The following is a 17,290-nucleotide window of genomic DNA, read 5'->3' on the forward strand; positions in this document are numbered from 1 at the left end:
CCCCTCTTGCCCCACTCACCCCCTAAACCCTCATCCCCCACCTCTCCGTCACCCCTCTCTCTCCTCTGACAGCTGATTGGTTCCACTCCAAACGCAGCTGTCTCCACTTGGAACAGCTGGACATTTTAGAGGCAAGGAGGAAAGCAGGAGGGAAGGAGTGATGAGAGAAAAAGGGCGGCCTGGAATTGATCCATGCTCCTAGAGAAATGACCAGCCTTGTCAAGGCATGTTCAATATGACCTGTGAGTGTACACCTGAATACAGCCGTTTAATTGCCATGTGTTTCAGCATGCGTGTGCACAACTCCTTAGAGTTATACGAGACCAGCTTGAGTGTCATGTTTTTCTTTCATTTTGATGTCAATGTGATAACTGGGACACAACATTATGTTGTTTGTACTCAAACACACCACAGATAATACTGTCATTACTCCCACAGTTTAACATCACACTAGCCACACCTTGGGCGTGAAGTGTTGCCCATGACAATATCACCACCAACACCCTGAAACATCAGACCTGGGTCCAAACAATATTTTATATCATTTAAAATGCATTATCTGTTCTTGATTGAGCTTGACAGGTGCAGAAACCGCCCACATGGCACTTCAGGCAGGCTAAAGCAAACGCTAAGAGTGTTTGAAAGATTTAAAATTGTAATTGAACCCAGGTGTTTTCCACAGTAACGAATGCCAGCAGGTCCTTGGTCAGGTGCTTGGGTACTAGAAACGTTGATTTGGAAGTGATGGGGGACATAGGGGCAGTGTGCCATACCCGTTGCTGTGAGGTCAGAACACACTCGGTGTCACAACACACAGCACATCCATCTACGTCCAGAGAGCCTCAGGCATGTGTAAGTTTACCCAGGGTCAGGTGCCCTGAGTGTGGGTTAAGAGGGGCTGCAGCCGCCCGGGCCAGCCGCTCACCCACCCCACCCAAAGACCTGTCAAGTGTTGGGGGGTGTGAGGGGGGAGGGGTAGCATTTTAATCTTCACTCACTTCACTCACTCCCTCAGCTGCCCCTATAGTACCAAGTGGTGCGAGGGCCGAGGGGCAACCTGCCAGTGCACGCCCCTCTCCTACGACTCTCAGTCAGTACCCTGCAGGGTGACCACCACTGGACTGCCGGGCACTCACTCTCTCCCTCCTTCTCGAGCTCATTCTATTCCTTGGGTGTCTTGAAGTGGACAGAGAGAACAAAGATTACCAGAGACAGAGAAAGGGGGAAGGGTGACATGGGGTTTCAATTAAAACGCTATTACTGTTGGCCTTAGTCTTTTAGCTTGGGTATGTGTTATTGTTGTTTGAGACTCAGCTCAAATGGTGTTTCCAGGTAGGAACATGTGTTTGGTGAAAGGGGGCGAAAGCTAAATGGTGGAGAAAGGGAGAGTACACCAACAAACAGCAGGGAAAAACACGTAACACAGGCCAGATTACATACAGAGTGGTGGTTATGTTACAGGCTTTAATGTTGGGGAAGATAGGCTAACAGATGGATTTAGATAGAGAGAGAGAGAGAGAGAGATGGAGAGGAAAGAGAGAGATGGAGAGGAGAGAGAGATGGAGAGGAGAGAGAGATGGAGAGGAGTGGAGAGAGAGAGAGATGAAGAGGAGTGAGAGAGAGATAGAGAGAGAGAGAGAGAGAGAGAGAGATGGAGAGGAAAGAGAGAGATGGAGAGGAGAGAGAGATGGAGAGGAGAGAGAGATGGAGAGGAGTGGGAGAGAGAGAGATGAAGAGGAGTGAGAGAGAGATAGAGAGAGAGAGAGAGAGATGGAGAGGAGAGAGAGATGGAGAGGAGAAAGAGAGAGCGAGAGATGGAGAGGAGTGAAAGAGAGACCAAAATTAGATTAATAATAAGAATAGAAAGACAAGCTTCAAAGCCATGGCAAAGCAGTTTTAACAAACTCTCCATAGGATTGTTTTCCATGCTATTTCTTGACTCATAAAACATTCAACTGTTTTCATGACATCACCTTCACACATACATATATACTGTATGGGACTTTAAAGTAGCACCATACTTGAATAATGACAGCTCAGGAGCCCAGGCAGAGCTCAAGACTGGATCAAAACACAATCAATAAAGCTAGTGGAGTGGAATGGATCTAGTTGATCCATGTACACTAGCAGGTTAGTAATTCATTTTGACTGGTAGAGCCACGGGTTGTGTTATATGTGTTATATGTTATGTGTGTTATATGTTATATGTTATGTGTGTTATATGTTATATGTGTTATGTGTTATATGTCAGCATTTTTACTATGTTATTTTCAGCCACTCTATTTGACTGATATACCCCACAGATACCAACGCAATAACAACATCACACTGGTGTGATATTTACACTCTTCCCCTTCTCCAGTGAACAGGTGGTATAATAGATGGTATATTCCTACACTGTATAGTGCCCTACGTCTGACCAGGGCTAGGTGGTATATTAGATGGTATATTAGATGGTATATTAGGTGGTATATTAGGTGGTATATTAGGTGGTATATTAGATGGTATATTAGGTGGTATATTAGGTGGTATATTAGGTGGTATATTATGTGGTATATTAGGTGGTATATTATGTGGTATATTAGGTGGTATATTAGGTGGTATATTCCTACACTGTATAGTGCCCTTCGTCTGACCAGGGCTAGGTGGTATATTAGGTGGTATATTAGGTGGTATATTAGGTGGTATATTAGGTGGTATATTATGTGGTATATTAGATGGTATATTAGGTGGTATATTAGGTGGTATATTAGGTGGTATATTAGATGGTATATTAGGTGGTATATTAGATGGTATATTAGGTGGTATATTAGGTGGTATATTAGGTGGTATATTAGGTGGTATATTCCTACACTGTATAGGGCACTACGTCTGACCAGGGCTAGGAGGTATATTAGATGGTATATTATGTGGTATATTATGTGGTATATTAGGTGGTATATTAGGTGGTATATTAGGTGGTATATTCCTACACTGTATAGTGCCCTACGTCTGACTAGGGCTAGGTGGTATATTAGATGGTATATTCCTACACTGTATAGTGCCCTACGTCTGACCAGGGCTAGGTGGTATATTAGGTGGTATATTCCTACACTGTATAGTGCCCTACGTCTGACTAGGGCCCAGGGCTCTATGAAGGGAATGAGGTGCCATTTTGGGCGTACCCTTAGACTTGCCATTGTGTCAGTTGCAGTCTCATACACCAACATCATGACAATACTGTAGCCTAGTGCAACATGGCAATCCCCCCTGCTTTGGCCTGGGCTTTTCATGTTGTATTTAACAGTAACCCAGCAGGAGGCCTCAGAGAGCTGTAGCTGGGGCCTAATTTGAGATGTGGAGAATAATACATGTTCAATTCTCCATGGACATGTAGGCAACAGCCTGGGTACCAGGACGGAAAACTCAAATAGTGGCAGAATTATCATCAAGGGGAAAATATATCTGCTACGCATTTATTCAGCTCTCTCTTTTACTCTCGTTCTTGTTCTCTCTTGTTCTCTCTTGTTCTCTCTCTCTCTCTCTCGTTCTCTCGTTTTCTCTCTCGCTCTCCCTCACTCTCTCTCCCTCACTCTCTCTCACTCTCTTGCTCTCGCGCTCTCTCTCTCGCTCTCTCTCTCTCACGCTCTCTCTCTCTGTGTCTCTCTCTCTCAGATAAATCTCTTTCTGATTTATCGACTAGTGCTAACCACCACTTGTTGTCCTCTCTACAAGGAGGGATAGGAGAGATGCAAGTCACCTCTTAATGGGGTCATTCTCTGCATTCAGGGCTTCCCGGGGCCCCACTGCCATAAATCCCCCACACCCAGGGTGCTTCCTGAAAGTGTCGGTGTCACCGTCTCCCGTTGCAGAGGTGATATGATTTGTGACCTCACACATGGCGCTAGCCGCTAACGGTTGCTGAGCGATGTGGTGACAGTGAGAGTACACAAGCAAACAGCAGGGAGAAATGCCGCGTAAAGCACAGGCAGATTACATACGAAGTGACGGCTATGTTACAGGCTTCATCGCTGGGTAACATAGACTAAGAGATGGATTGAGATATACAGAAAGAAGGAGAAAGACGAAGGAGAAGATAATCCAAGTACAAGGCATGTCAAAGGTGTTGTGTTCACTGCTCTCTTTCCTCTAGGAGTAGATTCTAAGCAGATTGTGTTTTAGGTGGCAGTAATATTTCACAGCACTGAGGAGGCCCCAGTAAATGGCTCAGTAAAAGGTCATGAGGCTGTGTCTCAAATGGCACCCTATTCCCGACATAGTGCTCTACTTTTGACCAGAGCCCTATTAGCCCTGGTCAAAAGGAGTGCACTTAACAGGGAATAGGGTGCCATTTGGGAAGCAGATCATGCCTTTCCTTTCCTTCTGACTCAGTGCCACTTTGCTGGGCTCAGTTGCAAGCTTGCATGGTACCATGGCACTGTGAGAGGGTGACACACACACACACACACACACACACACACACACACACACACACACACACACACACACACACACACACACACACACACACACACACACACACAGATTACAGTGTTTGGTTGAGTGTGCGTATTTGTGAGGGGGCATATGTGTGTTTGTAGAGTTTCTGCAGTGGTGACAGCTAGAATGTGTGTGTGTGTGTGTGTGTGTGTGTGTGTGTGTGTGTGTGTGTGTGTGTGTGTGTGTGTGTGTGTGTGTGTGTGTGGGAGAGGTGCAAACAGAGCAAGTGTCTAGTTATTTTAGTCACATGCATGTTTAAGTGTGTGTGGTTGTGAGCAGTTTCATATAACCTAATGCTGTTGTGTGTATATCGTAGAAAAGGCATTTTGTGGAAGCCTGCCAGCTCACATGCTCAGTGTGTGTGCTGAGTAGCCAACGGGTGACTGTTGCTATGACAACCACTGCAGAGCCACCTGTAAGTGTTAAGGCTATAAAACACACGTCTGTGTGTTTCATGTGTGTCGATATGTCCACATCAAATCAATCAAATCAAATGTATTTGTCACATACACATGGTTAGCAGATGTTAATGTGATTGTAGCGAAATGCTACAGTGCTTCTAGTTCCGACAATGCAGTAATAACCAACGAGTAATCTAACCTAACAATTCCAAAACTACTACCTTATACACACAAGTGTAAAGGGATAAAGAATATGTACATAAAGATATGAATGAGTGATGGTACAGGACGGCATAGGCAAGATGCAGTAGATGGTATCGAGTACAGTATATACATATGAGATGACTAATGTAGGGTATGTAAACAAAGTGGCATAGTTTAAAGTGGCTAGTGATACATGTATTACATAAAGATGCAGTAGATGATATAGAGTACAGTATATACATATACATATGAGATGAATAATGTAGGGTATGTAAACATTATATTAAGTAGCATTGTTTAAAGTGACTAGTGATATATTTTACATCAATTCCCATTATTAAAGTGGCTGGAGTTGAGTCAGTGTGTTGGCAGCAGCCACTCAATGTTAGTGGTGGCTGTTTAACAGTCTGATGGCCTTGAGATAGAAGCTGTTTTTCAATCTCTCGGTCACACACATACATGTGTCTGTGTGTGTACCTTCACATGTTCTATGTGTGTGTGCTGACTAGCTACGGCTGCCTGCTACAGGAATACGCATTGACAGCCTCTGTAGACTGGCTTCTAACTCATTATTTAGGCTATTCATGTTTACATGTTTACATGTTTACATCTCCTCATACACGTGCCTGTTTATACCTCAACATGTTCTGTCAGCGTGTGCTGAGCAGCCAACGGCTGCCTGGCTGGGGCAGTAACGAGCGATGGCAGCCGCTGCAGAGTGCTCAGGGCCAGGCCCGGGTCGAGCAATGATGAGGTCATTCAACAGGCGGGATTAGGGGCCGTGACAACTGGTGCAGCCCTACGGCCAGTGCCAACTAATGTGGCAGGGACAGTTGCGTTGGCGCTAGCTTACGACCAGCCCGGGCCTCACTCCATCACGCCAGCCTCACCCCATGTTGTTTTTTCATTACCGGTGGACAAGCTGCGGCTTGCCAGGCCCGCAGCGTCAACTCACAGTTGGCATTGGCTCTCGCCATTCTCGCTGTGGTCACATGCTAGACCACAGGACTGGGAGTACCACAGCTCTCTGGGCGAATCTGATCTAGGATCAGATTACTCAGGAGAACAAACATTCGTTAAGTAAATTATGAAAGGCCGGTTTGGGATCCTTTGATAGGTGGTTGAGGCTTATTGAGGCGGACTAACACCATGTGAGAGAGAACTGTGGTGGTGTCACATGCTTGAGTCACAGCCTGATGAAGGAGGACAATAAGGACTGGTGGTGAAGGGGAAGAATATGAGTGGGGGCACTTACAACTGAGAGAGAGAGAGAGAGAGATGTCAACCAGTGTGTGGTTGAAAAATGCTGATCAGCTTCAATATAGTTCTCGGTCATCTGATGTGAAATATAAAATACTTGGTTTCTAAAAAAACACATTACACAACCTGATATATGGTAGAGGGCAAGGCACAGACCCTGTTGAAATATGTGATCAGCTACAATCTAGATTCTAGTTCAATATAAATCCTTTAAAATATGAAACATGAAATACTCTGTTTCTGTAAAACTTAATTACAGTGTTTGCCATAGTTTTAAAACAGGCCAAAAGTAATTAAATGATGTATTGCCTTTATTTAACCTGGTAAGTTAAATAGGCCTACATGTTGAGCATCTGTTGAATTAATCCATTTTCAGGCCGCAGTAAGTGTGGCGTTAAATTAGGTGACTTCACTCTGGGTTAATTTCTCTGGGTTTTATGAAAATAATTAATGAAAATGCATAAAACCAAACATCTCTGTGTTCGTGCCCAGTTATTTTCAACGGATGCCGGCCATAAAAGTAAAACCATTAGTTTGCCCGCCGAGACCAATTAGCCCAACATGGCTAAACAAACCTCGCTCCCGCTTTTACGACGTTCTCTTCTACACCCCCCTCCGTCTCCCTCTTTCTCTCCATCTCTCCTTCTCTCCCTCCACAGGGTTGGGCACCTAGCAGTAAGGTTTTAGACTGATGCCGAGGCCTTTTCTTGGTTGGTCGTAATTAATGATTAATCCTTCATTTTCTGACACATGCACGCGCACATACACACGAGCACGCACCACCCCTTCAGTCTTTGCCAGGGGCCTAACCATGAAGAAGGGGTCTATTCGAGGGGCCAGATGTGGGTCTGAGAGTGATCAGGTTGGAACTAGATGTGTCGTGGAGGAGAGTGAGACCACCAGGCTCATCCAGACAGACAACAAGGACTATATAGGATTAGGTGAAAGCTTGACCTGTCTTCATCCGCAATCCTATAAAATCAGACAGTCGGGATTAGGGGCCGTAAATTCTGTAATACGTCTCAATTTGATCATGTAATCACACATTTTACATTCCATAAAATGAGTACAACTTTACTCTTCTGCGACACATAGGCTGCACAGGAGGTTGGTGGCACCTTAATTAGGGAGGATGAGCTGGTGGTAATGGCTGGAGCAGATGCCATCCGTCTGTTTGATGCCATTCCATTCCAGCCCCTCAGAAGCCTCCACTGGAAGTCTGTGTTCACACATGAAGCCCAATTCCAATCATTATTTTCACTAATTGGTATTTTCACCAATCACATCAGATATTTTCACGTCAAATATAATTCAGAGCCGATCTTTGGTAAGAAGACCAATTAGTCATTTTTTTATCAGAATTGTGTTCCCAGAATAGTGCAGCGGTCTATGGCACTGCATCTCAGTGCTTGAGGCATCACTACAGACACCCTGGTTCGAATCCAGGCTGTATCACAGCTGGCAGTGATTGGGAGTCCCATAGGGCGGCGCACAATTGGCTCAGCGTCGTCCGGGTTTGGCTAGTGTAGGCAGTCATTGTAAATAAGAATTTGTTCTTATCTGACTTGCCTAGTTAAATAAAGGTTACAATTTAACAAAGAATAATGTGTAAACGCAGCTACAGAAGTACATCTATCAGAGGATATTCTCTCTGAACTGTAATGCCCACTAGGTGGCAGTATAACTACAGAATCACACTGCAGTGGGGAGCAATAACACCTGCCTGCATATTTGGGGGACTTCAGTAGAATCCACTGTCCATGTCAATACATTTCTCTAGCAGTAACATACATCCTATTATCTGAAACAGTATCATCACTTTCCCATTCCACATGAAGCTCACAGATTGTGTCTTACTGAGGAGAATGTTGAATATGGCTCACTGCTGTGTTAGTTTCTGCTGGAGTCCCTTAGCCTGGAATCCAAACTGCTGTACTCAGGTTCACTGTTCATTTAGGACACTGAGACGTTTCAGACATTTAGCAGACGCTCTCATCCAGAGTGACTACAGTGGTGTATTCATATTAAGGCACAGTAGTTAAGAGAGACAACCACATCTCACAGTCATTTAGCAGATGCTCTCATCCAGAGTGACTACAGTAGTGTATTCATATTAAGGCACAGTAGTTAAGAGAGACAACCACATCTCACAGTCATAGGAAGCATCACTTTCAGTTCAGACTGCTTAGGGGGGGGACAGCTCATAATAAAAGTTAGAAAGGAACACAGGGAATCGCATGTAACACAAAGAAATCATGTGTTAAATGTATTCAATACCATTCCACCTATTCTACTCCAGCCATTACCACGAGCCCATCCTCCCCAATGAATGTCCACCAACCTCCTGTAATCACTTCTTATATACTTACAGTGCATTCGGAAAGTAATCAGACCCCTTCCGTTTTTTTCACATTTTGTTACGTCTAATTCTAAAATGGATGACATTTTTCCCCCTCATCAATCTACACACAATGCCCCATAATGACAAAGCTACAACAGTGTTTTTTTGGTTGAAATTTCATACATTTAAAAATAACATTTTAAAAAAGAAATTCCATATTTACATAAATACTTAGAACCTCCGCAATGACACTCAAAATTTACCTCAGGTGCATTCTGTTTCCATTGATCATCCTTGAGATGTTTCTACAACTTGATTGGAGTCCACCTGTGGTAAATTCATTGATTGGACATGCTTTGGAAAGCCACATAACTGTCTATATAAAGTCCCACAGTTGACAGTACATGTCAGAGCAAAAACCAAGCCATGAGGTCGAAGGAATTGTCCGTAGAGCTCCGAGACAATATTGTGTCGAGGCTCAGAGTCACACTCTGATCTTAGAGATCCTTTTTATGTCTCTATTTTGGTGTGGTCAGGGCGTGAGTTGGGGTGGGCATTCTATGCTTTGTGTTCTATGTTTTCTATTTCTGTGTGTTTGGCCGGGTGTGGTTCTCAATCAGAGGCAGCTGTCTATCGTTGTCTCTGATTGAGAACCATACTTAGGTAGCCTTTTCCCACCTGTGTTTTGTGGGTAGTTGTTATCTGTTTTTGTGTCTGCACCAGACAGAACTGTTTGGGTTTCGTTCCTTCTCTTTGTCATTCATTGTTCAGTTCTTTTAAAATATCATGAACACGTACCGCGCTGCGCTTTGGTCCACTTCTTCAAACAGCCGTTACAGAACTACCCACCACCAAAGGACCAAGCAGCGTGGTGTAATGGACTCCTGGACATGGGAGGAGATCCTGGACGGGAAGGGACCCTGGAGGCAGGCTGAGGAGTATCGCCGTCCACAGGAGGAACTGGAGGCAGGCGGGGGAGTATCGCTGTCCACAGGAGGAACTGGAGGCAGGCTGGGGAGTATCGCTGTCCACAGGAGGAACTGGAGGCAGGCGGGGGAGTATCGCCGTCCACAGGAGGAACTGGAGGCAGGCGGGGGAGTATCGCCGTCCACAGGAGGAACTGGAGGCAGGCTGGGGAGTATCGCCGTCCACAGGAGGAACTGGAGGCAGGCTGGGGAGTATCGCCGTCCACAGGAGGAACTGGAGGCAGGCTGGGGAGTATCGCTGTCCACAGGAGGAACTGGAGGCAGGCTGGGGAGTATCGCTGTCCACAGGAGGAACTGGAGGCAGGCTGAGGAGTATCGCCGTCCACAGGACGAACTGGAGGCAGGCTGGGGAGTATCGCTGTCCACAGGAGGAACTGGAGGCAGGCGGGGGAGTATCGCCGTCCACAGGAGGAACTGGAGGCAGGCTGGGGAGTATCGCTGTCCACAGGAGGAACTGGAGGCAGGCTGGGGAGTATCGCCGTCCACAGGAGGAACTGGAGGCAGGCTGGGGAGTATCGCCGTCCACAGGAGGAACTGGAGGCAGGCTGGGGAGTATCGCTGTCCACAGGAGGAACTGGAGGCAGGCTGGGGAGTATCGCCGTCCACAGGAGGAACTGGAGGCAGGCGGGGGAGTATCGCTGTCCACAGGAGGAACTGGAGGCAGGCGGGGGAGTATCGCTGTCCACAGGAGGAACTGGAGGCAGGCGGGGGAGTATCGCCGTCCACAGGAGGAACTGGAGGCAGGCTGGGGAGTATCGCTGTCCACAGGAGGAACTGGAGGCAGGCTGGGGAGTATCGCCGTCCACAGGAGGAACTGGAGGAGGCTAAGGCTGAGCGGCAACATTACGACGGAACACGGCTGGCAAGGAAGCCCGAGAGGCAGACGGGGAGTGGGGCAGAGTCAGGTTGGAGACCTGAGCCAACTCCCCGTGCTTACCTTGGCGGGCGTCGTACTGGTCAGGCACCGTGTTATGCGGTGGAGCGCACGGTGTCTCCAGTACGCGGTCTTAGCCCGGTGCGCTACATCCCAGCTCCCCGAATCTGCCGGGCTAGGGTGAGGATCCAGCCAGGACGGATTGTGCCAGCCCTGCTCTCCAGACCTCCAGTGTGTCTCCTCGGGCCAGGATATCCTGCGCCGGCTCTAAGCACGGTTTCCCCAGTTTGCCAGGAGAACCCAGTGCGGCCTGTTCCAGCTCCCCGCACATGCCGGGCTAGACTGGGCATTCAGCCTGGAAGATTGGTGCCAAGGCTACGCACCAGATCTCCAGTGCTCCCCCACAGCCCGGTCTATCCTGTGCCTCCTCCACGGACCAGGCCTCCAGTAGGTCTCCCCAGCCTGGTGAGTTCTGGGCCGGCAACCTGTCCCGGAGCTGCCAGAGTCGCCCTCCTGTCCGGAGCTGCTAGAGTCGCCCTCCAGTCCGGGGCTGCCAGAGTCGCCCTCCTCTCCGGAGCTGCCAGAGTCACCCTCCTGTCCCCCTCCAGAGGCGCCACCTAAGTATGTTATGTTTTGCAACCGGAGTCCGCACCTTGGGGGGGGGTACTGTCACGCCCTGCCCTTAGAGATCCTTTTTATGTCTCTATTTTGGTTTGGTCAGGGCGTGAGTTGGGGTGGGCAGTCTATGCTTTGTGTTCTATGTTTTCTATTTCTGTGTGTTTGGCCGGGTGTGGTTCTCAATCAGAGGCAGCTGTCTATCGTTGCCTCTGATTGAGAACCATACTTAGGTAGCCTTTTCCCACCTGTGTTTTGTGGGTAGTTGTTTTCTGTTTTTGTGTCTACACCAGACAGAACTGTTTTGGTTTTGTTCATTCTCTTTGTTGTTTTTGTTATTCAGTGTTCAGTTTTATTCAAATATAAGGAAGCCCGAGAGGCAGCTCGCAGCTACCACCCTGCGCTTTGGTCCACTTCTTCAAACAGCCGTTACACTCAGATCTGGGGAAGGGTACCAACACATTTCTGCAGCATCGAAGATCCCCATGAACACAGTGGCCTTCATCATTAAATGGAAGATGCTTGGAACCACCAAGACTCTTTCTGGAGCTGGCTGCCCGGTCAAACTGAACAATCGGGGAGAAGGGCCTTGGTCATGGAAGTGAGCAAGAACCTGATGGTCACTCTGAAAGAGCTCCAGAGTTCCTCTGAGGAGATGGGAGAACCTTCCAGAAGGACAGCCATCTCTACAGCACTCCACCAATCAGGCCTTTATGGTAGAGTGGCCAGACAGAAGCCACTCCTCAGAAAAAGTCACCGCAGTGAGCTTGGAGTTTGCCAAAAGGCACCTAAAGGCACCTAAAGGACTATCAGACCATGAGAAACAAGATTCTCTGGTCTGATGAAACCAAGATTGAACTCCAAATGTCACGTCTGGAGGAAACCTGCCATCATCCCTACGGTGAAGCATTGTGGTGACAGCATCATGCTGTGGGGATGTTCTTCAGCGGCAGGGACTGGGAAACTAGTCAGGATCGACGGAAAGATGAACAGAGAAAATTACAGAGAGATCCTTGAAAATGAAAACCTCTTCCAGAGTGCTGAAGACCTCAGACTGGGGCGAAGGTTCACCTTCCAATAGGACAACAACCCTAAGCACACAGGCAACACAATGTAGGAGTGGTTTCGGGACAAGTCTCTGAATGTCCTTGAGTGGACAGCAAGAGCCCGGACTTGAACCCGATCTAACATCTTTGGAGAGACCTTGAAAGTAGCTCTGCAGCGACGCTCCCCATCCCACCTGACAGAGCTTGACATGTAAATGTGTAAATGTGATATTTCAATTTTTACATTTCTAATACATTTAGAAATATTTCTAAAACAGTTTTTGCTTTGTCATGATGTGGTAATTGTGTAGACTGATGAGGACATACACATATTATTTTTGGAATAAGGCTGTAACGTAACAAAAAGAGGTCTGAATACTTTTACAATTCACTGTTTATCTTAGCATGGATTGTTAATGTTCCCACTGTTAAATAATAAATGCCGGCTAATAGAGGACTGGTTTTAGAGAGCTCCTCCCCAAACATTACAGTACATTCACAGTCTCTCTCCTCCCCAAACATTACAGTACATTCACAGTCTCTCTCCTCCCCAAACATTACAGTACATTCACAGTCTCTCTCCTCCCCAAACATTACAGTACATTCACAGTCTCTCTCCTCCCCAAACATTACAGTACATTCACAGTCTCTCTCCTCCCCAAACATTACAGTACATTCACAGTCTCTCTCCTCCCCAAACATTACAGTACATTCACAGTCTCTCTCCTCCCCAAACATTACAGTACATTCACAGTCTCTCTCCTCCCCAAACATTACAGTACATTCACAGTCTCTCTCCTACCCAAACATTACAGTACATTCACAGTCTCTCTCCTACCCAAACATTACAGTACATTCACAGTCTCTCTCCTACCCAAACATGTCTCTCTCCTACCCAAACATTACAGTACATTCACAGTCTCTCTCCTCCCCAAACATTACAGTACATTCACAGTCTCTCTCCTCCCCAAACATTACAGTACATTCACAGTCTCTCTCCTCCCCAAACATTACAGTACATTCACAGTCTCTCTCCTCCCCAAACATTACAGTACATTCACAGTCTCTCTCCTCCCCAAACATTACAGTACATTCACAGTCTCTCTCCTCCCCAAACATTACAGTACATTCACAGTCTCTCTCCTACCCAAACATTACAGTACATTCACAGTCTCTCTCCTACCCAAACATTACAGTACATTCACAGTCTCTCTCCTACCCAAACATTACAGTACATTCACAGTCTCTCTCCTCCCCAAACATTACAGTACATTCACAGTCTCTCTCCTCCCCAAACATTACAGTACATTCACAGTCTCTCTCCTCCCCAAACATTACAGTACATTCACAGTCTCTCTCCTACCCAAACATTACAGTACATTCACAGTCTCTCTCCTCCCCAAACATTACAGTACATTCACAGTCTCTCTCCTACCCAAACATTACAGTACATTCACAGTCTCTCTCCTCCCCAAACCAAACATTACAGTCCCCAAACATTTCACAGTCTCTCTCCTCCCCAAACATTACAGTACATTCACAGTCTCTCTCCTCCCCAAACATTACAGTACATTCACAGTCTCTCTCCTCCCCAAACATTACAGTACATTCACAGTCTCTCTCCTCCCCAAACATTACAGTACATTCACAGTCTCTCTCCTCTCTCCTCCCCAAACATTACAGTACATTCACAGTCTCTCTCCTACCCAAACATTACAGTACATTCACAGTCTCTCTCCTACCCAAACATTCCTAGTCTCTCTCCTCCCCAAACATTACAGTACATTCACAGTCTCTCTCCTACCCAAACATTACAGTACATTCACAGTCTCTCTCCTCCCCAAACATTACAGTACATTCACAGTCTCTCTCCTCCCCAAACATTACAGTACATTCACAGTCTCTCTCCTACCCAAACATTACAGTACATTCACAGTCTCTCTCCTACCCAAACATTACAGTACATTCACAGTCTCTCTCCTCCCCAAACATTTACATCCTCCCCACAGTCATTCTCTCCTCCCCAAACATTACAGTACATTCACAGTCTCTCTCCTCCCCAAACATTACAGTACATTCACAGTCTCTCTCCTCCCCAAACATTACAGTACATTCACAGTCTCTCTCCTCCCCAAACATTACAAACATTACAGTCTCTCTCCTACATTCACAGTCTCTCTCCTCCCCAAACATTACAGTACATTCACAGTCTCTCTCCTCCCCAAACATTACAGTACATTCACAGTCTCTCTCCTACCCAAACATTACAGTACATTCACAGTCTCTCTCCTACCCAAACATTACAGTACATTCACAGTCTCTCTCCTACCCAAACATTACAGTACATTCACAGTCTCCTGCTACCGAGTTCATATTCAATATATCAATTACAGACTAAACAAAATACATTTGATGTAGGCCCACTGACTGGAAGTCCCCTTAAATCCTAACTAAGACCAAATGGCAGCGTGTGTGTGTGTATGTATGTGTGTGTGTATGAGTGTGTGTGTGTATGAGTGTGTGCATCGTTGGAGACGACACTAAACCCAGAAGCCTGACCGTGGGGTTTCTGGACCACAATAAACAAAATCCATCGTATTCCTGTCTGTGACATTCGGTCAATGGAACAGACAAACACACAAATAAACAAATCAATGTTATAGAGGAGACTATAACGTGACTATAAAACAACTATAAAACAATATCCCACCAGCCCCTAAGGGATAATAGACTTGGAATTGTGATTCTGTGGTCTGCCAGTGTCCACAATGTTTGCTTATGTCTCACACCACGGGCACAGAGATGAAGAGAAGAAAGACAGGAGAAAGACAGGATGACAAAAGAGAGGAGGGAAAAAGTGGTGGGAGAGCGAGAGATGAGGAGAGGGTAGTTGAGAGAGATGAGAGATGAGGAGAGGGTAGTTGAGAGAGATGAGAGATGAGGAGAGGGTAGTTGAGAGAGATGAGAGATGAGGAGAGGGTAGTTGAGAGAGATGAGAGATGAGGAGAGGGTAGTTGAGAGAGATGAGAGAGATGAGGAGAGGGTAGTTGAGAGAGATGAGAGATGAGGAGAGGGTAGTTGAGAGAGAGATGAGGAGAGGGTAGTTGAGAGAGATGAGAGATGAGGAGAGGGTAGTAGAGAGATGAGAGATGAGGAGAGGGTAGTTGAGAGAGATGAGAGATGAGGAGAGGGTAGTTGAGAGAGATGAGAGATGAGGAGAGGGTAGTGAGAGAGATGAGAGATGAGGAGAGGGTAGTTGAGAGAGATGAGAGATGAGGAGAGGGTAGTTGAGAGAGATGAGAGATGAGGAGAGGGAGTTGAGAGAGATGAGGAGAGGGTAGTTGAGAGAGATGAGAGATGAGGAGAGGGTAGAGAGATGAGAGATGAGGAGAGGGTAGTTGAGAGAGATGAGAGATGAGGAGAGGGTGGTTGAGAGAGATGAGAGATGAGGAGAGGGTAGTTGAGAGAGATGAGAGATGAGGAGAGGGTAGTTGAGAGAGATGAGAGATGAGGAGAGGGTAGTTGAGAGAGATGAGAGATGAGATGAGAGAGATGAGAGATGAGAGGGGTTAGAGAGATGAGAGATGAGGAGAGGGTAGTTGAGAGAGATGAGAGATGAGGAGAGGGTAGTTGAGAGAGATGAGAGATGAGGAGAGGGTAGTTGAGAGAGAGATGAGGAGAGGGTAGTTGAGAGAGATGAGAGATGAGGAGGGTAGTTGAGAGAGATGAGAGATGAGGAGAGGGTAGTTGAGAGAGATGAGAGATGAGAGGGTAGGGTAGAGAGAGAGATGAGGAGAGGGTAGTTGAGAGAGATGAGGAGAGATGAGAGAGATGAGGAGAGGTAGTTGAGAGAGAGAGATGAGGAGAGGGTAGTGAGAGAGATGAGAGATGAGGAGAGGGTAGTAGAGAGATGAGAGATGAGGAGAGGGTAGTTGAGAGAGATGAGATGATGAGGAGAGGGTGGTTGAGAGAGTTGAGAGATGAGGAGAGGGTAGTAGAGAGATGAGAGATGAGGAGAGGGTGGTTGAGAGAGATGAGAGATGAGTGATGAGGAGAGGGTGGTTGAGAGAGATGAGAGATGAGGAGAGGGTAGTAGAGAGATGAGAGATGAGGAGAGGGTGGTTGAGAGAGATGAGATGAGGAGAGGGTAGTTGAGAGAGATGAGAGATGAGGAGAGGGTAGTTGAGAGAGATGAGAGATGAGGAGAGGGTAGTTGAGAGAGATGAGAGATGAGGAGAGAGATGAGAGATGAGAGAGGAGAAGGTAGTAGAGAGATGAGGAGATGAGTGATGAGGAGAGGGTAGTTGAGATGAGAGATGAGGAGAGGGTAGTTGAGAGAGATGAGAGATGAGGAGAGGGTAGAGAGAGAGAGATGAGGAGAGGGTAGTAGAGAGATGAGAGATGAGGAGAGGGTAGTTGAGAGAGATGAGAGATGAGGAGAGGGTAGTAGAGAGATGAGAGATGAGGAGAGGGTAGTTGAGAGAGAGAGAGATGAGGAGAGGGTAGTTGAGAGAGATGAGAGATGAGGAGAGGGTAGTTGAGAGAGATGAGAGATAGTTGAGAGATGAGAGATGAGGAGGGAGATGAGAGATGAGGATGAGAGATGGGAGATGAGAGAGAAGGAGTGAGAGAGATAGTTGAGAGAGATGAGTGATGAGGAGAGGGTAGTTGAGAGAGATGAGAGATGAGGAGAGGGTAGTTGAGAGAGATGAGAGATGAGGAGAGGGTAGTTGAGAGAGATGAGGAGAGGGTAGTTGAGAGAGATGAGAGATGAGGAGAGGGTAGTTGAGAGAGATGAGAGATGAGGAGAGGGTAGTTGAGAGAGATGAGAGATGAGGAGAGGGTAGTTGAGAGAGATGAGAGATGAGGAGAGGGTAGTAGAGAGATGAGAGATGAGGAGAGGGTAGTTGAGAGAGATGAGAGATGAGGAGAGGGTAGTTGAGAGAGATGAGAGATGAGGAGAGGGTAGTTGAGAGAGATGAGGAGAGGGTAGTTGAGAGAGATGAGAGATGAGGAGAGGGTAGTTGAGAGAGATGAGAGATGAGGAGAGGGTAGTTGAGAGATGAGGAAAGGGTAGTTGTGAG

Source organism: Oncorhynchus tshawytscha, unplaced genomic scaffold (genome assembly GCF_018296145.1).
Source record: "Oncorhynchus tshawytscha isolate Ot180627B unplaced genomic scaffold, Otsh_v2.0 Un_scaffold_12182_pilon_pilon, whole genome shotgun sequence".
NCBI lineage: Eukaryota > Metazoa > Chordata > Actinopteri > Salmoniformes > Salmonidae > Oncorhynchus > Oncorhynchus tshawytscha.